Source organism: Lactuca virosa, chromosome 4 (genome assembly GCF_052849685.1).
Source record: "Lactuca virosa cultivar CGN04683 chromosome 4, Lactuca_virosa_CGN04683_v6, whole genome shotgun sequence".
Lineage (NCBI taxonomy): Eukaryota > Viridiplantae > Streptophyta > Magnoliopsida > Asterales > Asteraceae > Lactuca > Lactuca virosa.
Genome location: NC_136429.1, coordinates 313,699,548 through 313,708,037, shown reverse-complemented (window position 1 = coordinate 313,708,037; position 8,490 = coordinate 313,699,548).

The window sequence follows — 8,490 nt, the reverse complement described above, 5'->3', positions numbered from 1 at the left end:
AGTCAAACCTCCCCCCCTTTCATCTACTTAATAATCCATTTATAAAATCTTGGGTATTATTTTATATAAATCGGTTTAAAATAATTAATTTTGGCATAAAGTGGGGGTTTAGGGGGTCTAAGTTATGAAAATTTCGAGTTTGAAGGAATTCCCGACGTCAAAATCTCTTAAAATGGAGAAAAGTTCCGGAATGGACAAAAATCTGGAGTGTAGTCCGGAATCTGCGAGGGTCCGAAGTGCTTCGGGAAGTTTCCGAAGTCATTTAGCAAAATCTGGAGTCATTCCTTCAATCCCGGAGCATTTTCTCGAATCCGGAGTCAGGTGCGAAGTCCGCAGGTCCGGACCGGAGGTGCGAAGCCGGCGAGGTCTTCCGAAGCAGAATCGAAGGATCCGGAGCGAAACCTTCCGGAGTGAAGGTGTTCCGAAGTGAGCAAGGGTATTCCAGAATCCATCAGAAGTTCCGAAGCAGGGAGGGGTTCCGGCCCAAGAGGGTTTCGGACCAAGAGGGGTTCCAGACCAAGAAGGAGAGATTTGGGAGAGATTGAGAGATATATAAATAATTTGCATTATAATAATACATGGTTCATCAGGACCCATAATATAACCCTTAGTGCATTGATACAAGCCTTACAATAATTGGTGCTTACATGAGAGCAAAATTTCCTAGCTAAAAAGGCTAATTGTGACATCATTCCCCCGTTAGAGGTAATTTCGTCCCAAAATTCTTTTGAAAAGTAGGGTCATGAACGCGAGAATAGGTGAGGGTACTTCTGCTTCATCTGGTCCTTGCGTTCCCAAGTGAATTCCAGTCCGTTTTCGCCCAAACCGGAACGGCGGAAACGTTCGGGGGCGGAGGACGTCATGTTTAGTATCACAAGACATGCATCATAGTATTCAAAGTAATAAACAAGCATTTCATTAGAAAGAAAGTGTTTACAAAGTATGTGATTCACAAAAGATAGAACACAAAAGTAAATGACAAAACAAGACACGAAGCTACTATGCTCCATCTTCTGAATCCCAGCACGTGTACCTGTCTACTATTTTCCTGAGAATACAAGTTATTTTGAAAGAGTAGATAAACATTTAAGCTGGTGAGTTCATAAGTATTTAGATGTTGTATTAGTAAGTTGAAAGCTCTTTTTAGAAATGTTCGTCTGTTCCTCAGAAGATCCTATATCTTCTGATGTATTGAAAGATAAGTATAAATGACTCTACAATCCTTTCTATGTATACTAAATGAATATAAGTTATATTGAATACAGATCAAACAAACAATCGATTGTGGGAATCTGCCCTAAACCCACAACCAAACAAGGAACAGGGAATGAGGCGGAAGTCACACATTCCATTGTTTGTTGGATATTTACTGAATATAACTCTACTGCATTCCTTTGGTATTCACGGAGTTAATTGTAATAGTTCCTTTATGTTAATGAAAACATCTTGTAGGAAAACACTCATTTCTTTATGAATAAAAATGGTAACCACAATAGTTCTTTCTACAGTCACTTAGATTATACTGGTTATATATAGTCTAATATCCAGCAGATAATTAATTATATATAACCCTGAAGTGTAAACTAAGGTATTACAAAATTAACCACTTAAGGTCCTTTAATTTGTACTGGTTTAATAAAATGGATTAAACCTTTCAATGTTAAGTTTCTAGTTTAGTTTACTCAATGTTCTATCTGAAAGTATGTTTTTGTACTAGAAAACGATGTATTGAATTTATATACTATGACCTGACCTATACCTGGTACTCCTTATGATTTCTTGGTGTATACAGAATATATATATAGTTAAGTTTGAATAGATAGTAGACTGGATGTATCTACTCTAAGCCCACAACCAAACAAGGAACATGAAATGAAGCGAAAAGCACACATTCTACTATCTGCTGAACTCAATTAATATATATATCCTTGATGTATCTACCGAGAAATCATAAAGTTAGCATTATAAGTCACCTTCTAACTGAATGCTTATGTTATACATTTTACTTATGTTTACTGTTCTTCCTGTATCATACATCCTGTTTGCTAAGCCTGGTACATTGTATTTGTACCTTTGTTATTGAAACGCGGTATGACATAAGTGTCATTCTTCAAGTTTGCTAACCCTGGTACGTTGTATTTGTACCTTTGTTATTGAAACTCGGTATGACGTTGTACCTCGTGTTTGCTAACCCTGGTACGTTGTATTTGTACCGTTGTTTGCTCAAACCCGAAAATATATGTTATTAATTCATGTTTGTTAACCTGAGTTTTACATATGTTTATGTGTTTCTTGTATCATACTCCGTGTTTGCTAATCCTGGTACGTTGTAATTGTACCTTTATTATTGAAACGCGGTATGACGTAAGTGTCATTCTTCAAGTTTGCTAACCCTGGTACGTTGTATTTGTACCGTTGTTATTGAAACTAAGTGTGACGTATGTGTCATTCTTCAAGTTTACTAACCCTGGTACGTGGTGTTCGTACCGTTGTTATTGAAACTAAATGTGACGTATGTGTCATTCTTCAAGTTTTCTAACCCTGGTACGTGGTGTTCGTACCGTTGTTATTGAAACTAAGTGTGACGTATTACTCGGTTTCATGATTTGTTCTCATGTTATAGTTATAAAATGTTTCTACTGTTATGGTTATAGTATGTTCTTCTCTGTACTAGTTATAGAATGAACTCTCTGTACTTGTTATAGAATGACCCTTTGTACTTGTTATAGAATGGACTCTCCGTACTTGTTATAGAACGAACTCTTTGTACATGTTATAGTATGACCCTCAGTAGTTGTTATAGAATGGACTCTCTGTACTTGTTATAGAATGACTCTTTGTAATTGTTATAGAATGGACTCTCTGTACTTGTTATAGTATGAACTCTCTGTACTTGTTATAGTATGAACTCTCTGTACTTGTTATAGTATGACCCTCTATACTTGTTATAGAATGACCCTCTGTACTTGTTATAGTATGACCCTCTGTACTTGTTATAGAATGATCCTCTGTACTTGTTTATCTACCAAGTTATGATTGTTCTTTAAAACAGAGTTTTATAAACCAATAAGTAACATAACTTAATAGAGTTTTAGAATTGATTTGATTACTTATAAAGGACATAAGCAATCTTTTGAAAATTATTTATAACAATTAATTACACAATTATCATTGTGTTCAACTTGTATTCCCCCCCCCCCCCTGTAAAAGCATTTAAAACGAATTAAAAGATTGATTACAGGGGTATGAACTCACCTTATGTGGGTGATTCAAACGAATGTGAGCGTAAGGATGAGAAGTTCCACGAGTGAAGTCCCGAAACACATACGAGTCCTAAATGACATATATGGTATGTTTTGTATGAATATAGTGTTTATAAGTAACTAATATGCAAGGAAACACCTTCCGGGACTAGGAAACACTTTGACCAAGTGTTGGAATCACATGTGATTGACAAAAAGGGTGTTTAAGGCCACCATTAGGTGTTTACGGCCATGTTTTTACGGCCAAGGGAGTTTACGGCCGTAAACTCATGGTCAAAGGTGCATAAGAGGGTGTTTGAAGGCTAGGGAAACTTGAGGGACCATTGCTCTACACAAGGATGAGAAAGACCAACTTATTGGAGTGTGTTGAGGTGTTTACGGCCACACCTTAAACTCTATGGCCGTAAACCCTCCAAATGATGTCTTATTGGGTCCTAAAGGCAAGTAGTTTCAAAGGTTCAAGTGTCCCAAAAGGTTAGCAAAGGTCTAGAAGTGTTTAAGGTCAAAATGGCACCTTTATAGGGGTTTACGGCCAAGGGAGATGCTCTTGGCCGTAAACTCCTTTTGTTCTTGAGAATTGGATGATTTCAAAGTGTAGATCAAGTGTTTCTAGCATACAACTTAGTTAGGGGAAGAGTACTCATGATATTGAAGCTTGAAGGGTTGATTTCGGTCCAAAAACACTAGTGTGTGTTCTTGGTGATCTAACAAATGGAATGATTTCATGGATGAAATCATGGAATGATACTAGATAATGAAGGATAACTACTAATCAAAGGTTAGAACACTTACATATATGATGATCTATATGAAGAAATGGATAATACTTGAGAGAATTTTCGGCCAAGGAAGGAAAGAAATGGGAAAAATGGCTAAGTATCCTCTATATGCCAAGAGTTTACGGCCACCATGAGTTTACATCCGTAAACTCATGTGTATTGGCCATAAACTCCTCATGAAAGGGATTTATGGCTTGATTTTTATACAGTGGCTCTAGCAGGTACTTCCTAACACTCATTCCTTGAATGTATTGGGTTTAAAACACTCAAACAGACTCTATACAGTGTTGAATGATAGCAGGAGTGAGTCTGACTTAAGGTTGATTGGCTTGACTTAAAGAAAAAATTTTCAGGTTGTCACATTATCCCCCCGTTAGATGGAATTTCATCCCGAAATTAGCTTTCTTAACATTACTACTGGGGTTGTGCTCCTCTGATTGGAAAAATACTCACTCGTAGACCTGACACTTTGCCTTATTGTTCATGATAGGATTCAGACTCAGTCCATCTATCATTACTTCGTGTATACAAGTCGTATGTAATTATGATTAGTAAGTCGGTCGAATGTGCGACTCTACCCCAGGTCCACAACCAGACAAGGAATAGGAGATAGGGCAGAAACACACATACTAGATCTGCGTAATCATAATCATATACCACCCTTGTGTATACTCTAAGTAGTAATAGGTGGGCGGTATTCATCCTTTAGCCTCTGTGCTTGAACTTGGTCTGCTGGACGAGTGGTAGTTCGGAAGGTCTGTGGTGTATAAGGCGATAAGGTTTCGGAGGACAAATTACTCTTCGCACGAGTACTTCGGGGTTTAGAATACGAAAGAAAAAACTGAGTTTTAGGTCGGACTGTCGTTACGAATGATGAAGGTTTTGTGAACTTGACGGTCGAGGCGATAGAAACATATGAACTTAGTATGGTGAGGACCACGCCAACTCATGACAAATGATAGAAACAGACTCTTTACTGAACAAAGTTTTGGCCGATTTGAAAGAAACGTTTGTTATACAACGGTGTATTCCGAGTGTGTTCAACAATGTACTCTGTGTAAACGTTCTAGTGCTTTCAGTTTTCTCCTTGATATTGCCACTGTGACAAATCGTACTGCGATCAGCAAGTACTAATAGTGCAAGTGTTTTGATAACTAGTGTCAGTACTTTATGTTTCGATCCTCTTTGGTACTTCTATGATCGCCTGGCATGTACAAGTTATGTATAATTAAGATAAATAAGACGGTTGACTGAGTAACTCTACCCTAAATCCACAACCAGACAAGGAACATGAATTAAGGCGGAATTACTCACTCTAAGTCTGCAAAATCTTAGTTATGCACAACTCTGATGTACATACTAAGCCATTATATCTTCCCTGAATGGATCTTTAGTTCTCTTGTGAATACGGTGACTTGTTCAGACGAATGAGTTATTATAATTACCTTTAAATGTTTTTGCCCAAGTTTTAATCTTATCAAAATATAAAATTTTTGAAGAAATTTTATTTTAAGAACGTACCAAAAATTTCAAAAGCGGGGTTTTTCGTTACTCATTTATGTCAAGTCGTTAGATTCCTCCTTCCCCCCCCCCCCCCCCCCCCCCGGTCACCTTTCTCTGTTGGGCAGTATTTCTTGTCATGTCCCACTTCACCACATGCATGGCATACCTGAACTATACTAGAATCGGTGGTTGAAGTGATGTGCTGAGTCGGAGTTCTACAAAAGTGAACTTCTTCGTCATTTCTCGCCGTTGGACATTCCTTTCTGAAGTGTCCAGATTCGCCGCATTTGAAACAAACCTGTTTTACTTGAAAGATTGGTTGTAGTGGTGCCCTGCAGAAACGGGCAGTGTGTCCCTTCCTGTTATAATTTTTACATTGTATCTCTCGGCAAACTACGTTATGGTGGTGGTTTCATTTGTTACACTTTAGGAGATTTCCTGCATATCGTTTGACAGGGGTTGTAGTGGCAGATGAAGTGCCAGATATTGAGACTGCTGTTGTAATCACAGGGGTAGTCACAGGCTGTCGTCTCTTGTTAGAACCTTGAGTCGACTTTTTCCCCTTTTTATCCGAAAACTTTCGTTTCTTGTTCTTAGGTTTATGGTCTGGGGTGTCCTTGTTAACCGACACTCGTTGTTTCCCTTAAATGTTACTGCGATTTGTATGACCGGCACCGCTTCCCCTTCCGTTGGTGTTATTGAAATGTGCCATGATGGCTATCACAGCAGCTGTGACTGCAGCCTGAAAAGTAGTGGAGTCTATCTGCAGAATTGGTGTCTCGCCTGTTGGTTGGTTTCCTCCTTGTGAAGACATAATTCTGTTGCATGGAGAAGAATGATCTCGTGATTAATGATGGTCATCACTAGATGTATCCCATCAACTTAAATGTACTTAAACAATTTCACGCTTTGCTGGACTACTCTCAATGTTTCTGTCAATATTTATGAGATATGTCCATGATAGTAAGTAGAAGTGGGTTTTGTACGAATGATATTTGAACTAAGTTATCCTTGTTTCCTAGTGTATCTGGTTCTGACTTTCTCAAGGTTCTGAAAAACAATTCATAATGGAAGTCTATATATAAAATAAACTTCATGAATCGAAAGTGGTTATCCTTGAATGAATTTATGTGAACTGAATATCTGTTACAGGTTTATAGGAAAAGTAATAATCTTAAGACATAGTGTGAGTGGTGTATTCACTAACTCACTAAGTCAATTAAGGTTATTATTTATTAGTGTGACGTATAGGATGTTTTAGTTTCTCTGGCTGTTTCTTCTCTGAAAAAATTCTCATAAATCTGTTGCTTGTTCCTCCTTGACTCTTTTGTTGACCGCTATGAGGAAGTGGTTACATCTATCTTTGTTTGTCGTGCGAGAATAGGAATGTCTAAAGAACTTATGAGTTTAAGTGTAACATTATGGGGTGATCCTTTCCAGGTCCTCCTATAATTGTGCAATGTATACAAGTTGTATATAATTTAAGATTAAATAGACATTCGAATAAGTGATCTTACTCCAAGACCACAAGAAATAGGAAATGGAGCATAGATCACAATTTCTAAGTCTATAAAATCTCAATTATATAAAACTTTGGAAGTATATATTCCAGAGTTATAGACTTACCAAAAAGGTCTTTTAAGTTCTCACATAAGTTGTCTGTAGTGCCTAAAATACTCCTATAGTATTTTAATGTATTGAACTTGATATGTTTTATACTTGTTGTTGCCTTATAGTATCATAAAATACTCCTATAGTATTTTATACTTGATGTTCTGATCTAGAAATACCTTGAATAGAGTTAGGTAAGTTTTAAGGCTGTTGAAACACTACATCACTCCCAAACACATGTTGGTCATATCTCAAATGAATATAGTTGATCAGACTATATTGATTCCAGATGTGATTACATAACTGTCCAGGTTTGACCGCAGTGTTCAACCTTTAAATACTTCTGTTCTGTTCTTCTTGTGATACTTGTTCTAGTATGTATAAGCATGTATGTATACTTTTATAAGGTATTTATATACCTTTAAAATATATTATTATCCAGAGCACTTCGGCCCCATTGTATTTATAGTTGTATATTTTTTATAGGTTGATATACTTAGTTCACTATAAACAATGCTCTGATACCAATCTGTCACACCCCCAAACCGGAATGGCAGAAACGTTCGGTGGCGGAGGACGTCATGTTTAGTATCACAAGACATGCATCATAGTATTCAAAGTAATAAACAACCATTTCATTAGAAAGAAAGTGTTTACAAAGTATGTGATTCACAAAAGATAGAACACAAAAGTAAATGACAAAACAAGACATGAAGCTACTATGCTCCATCTTCAGAATCCCATCACGTGTACCTGTCTACTATTTTCATGAGAATACAAGTTATTTTGAAAGAGTAGATCAGCATTTAAGCTGGTGAGTTCATAAGTATTTAGATGTTGTATTAGTAAGTTGAAAGCTCTTTTTAGAAAAGTTCGTCTGTTCCTCAGAAGATCCTATATCTTATAATGTATTGAAAGATAAGTATAAATGACTCTACAATCCTTTCTATGTATACTAAATGAATATAAGTCATATTGAATACAGATCAAACAAACAATCAATTGTGGGAATCGGCCATAAACCCACAACCAAACAAGGAACAAGGAATGAGGTGGAAGTCACACATTCCATTGTTTGTTGGATATTTACAGAATATAACTCTACTGCATTCCTTTGGTATTCACGGAGTTAATTGTAATAGTTCCTTTTTGTTAATGAAAACATCTTGTAGGAAAGCCCTCATTTCTTTATGAATAAAAATGGTAACCACAATAGTTCTTTCTACAATCACTTAGATTATACTGGTTATATATAGTCTAATATCAAGCAGATAATTAATTATATATAACCCTGAAGTGTAAACTAAGGTATTACAAAATTAACCACTTAAGGT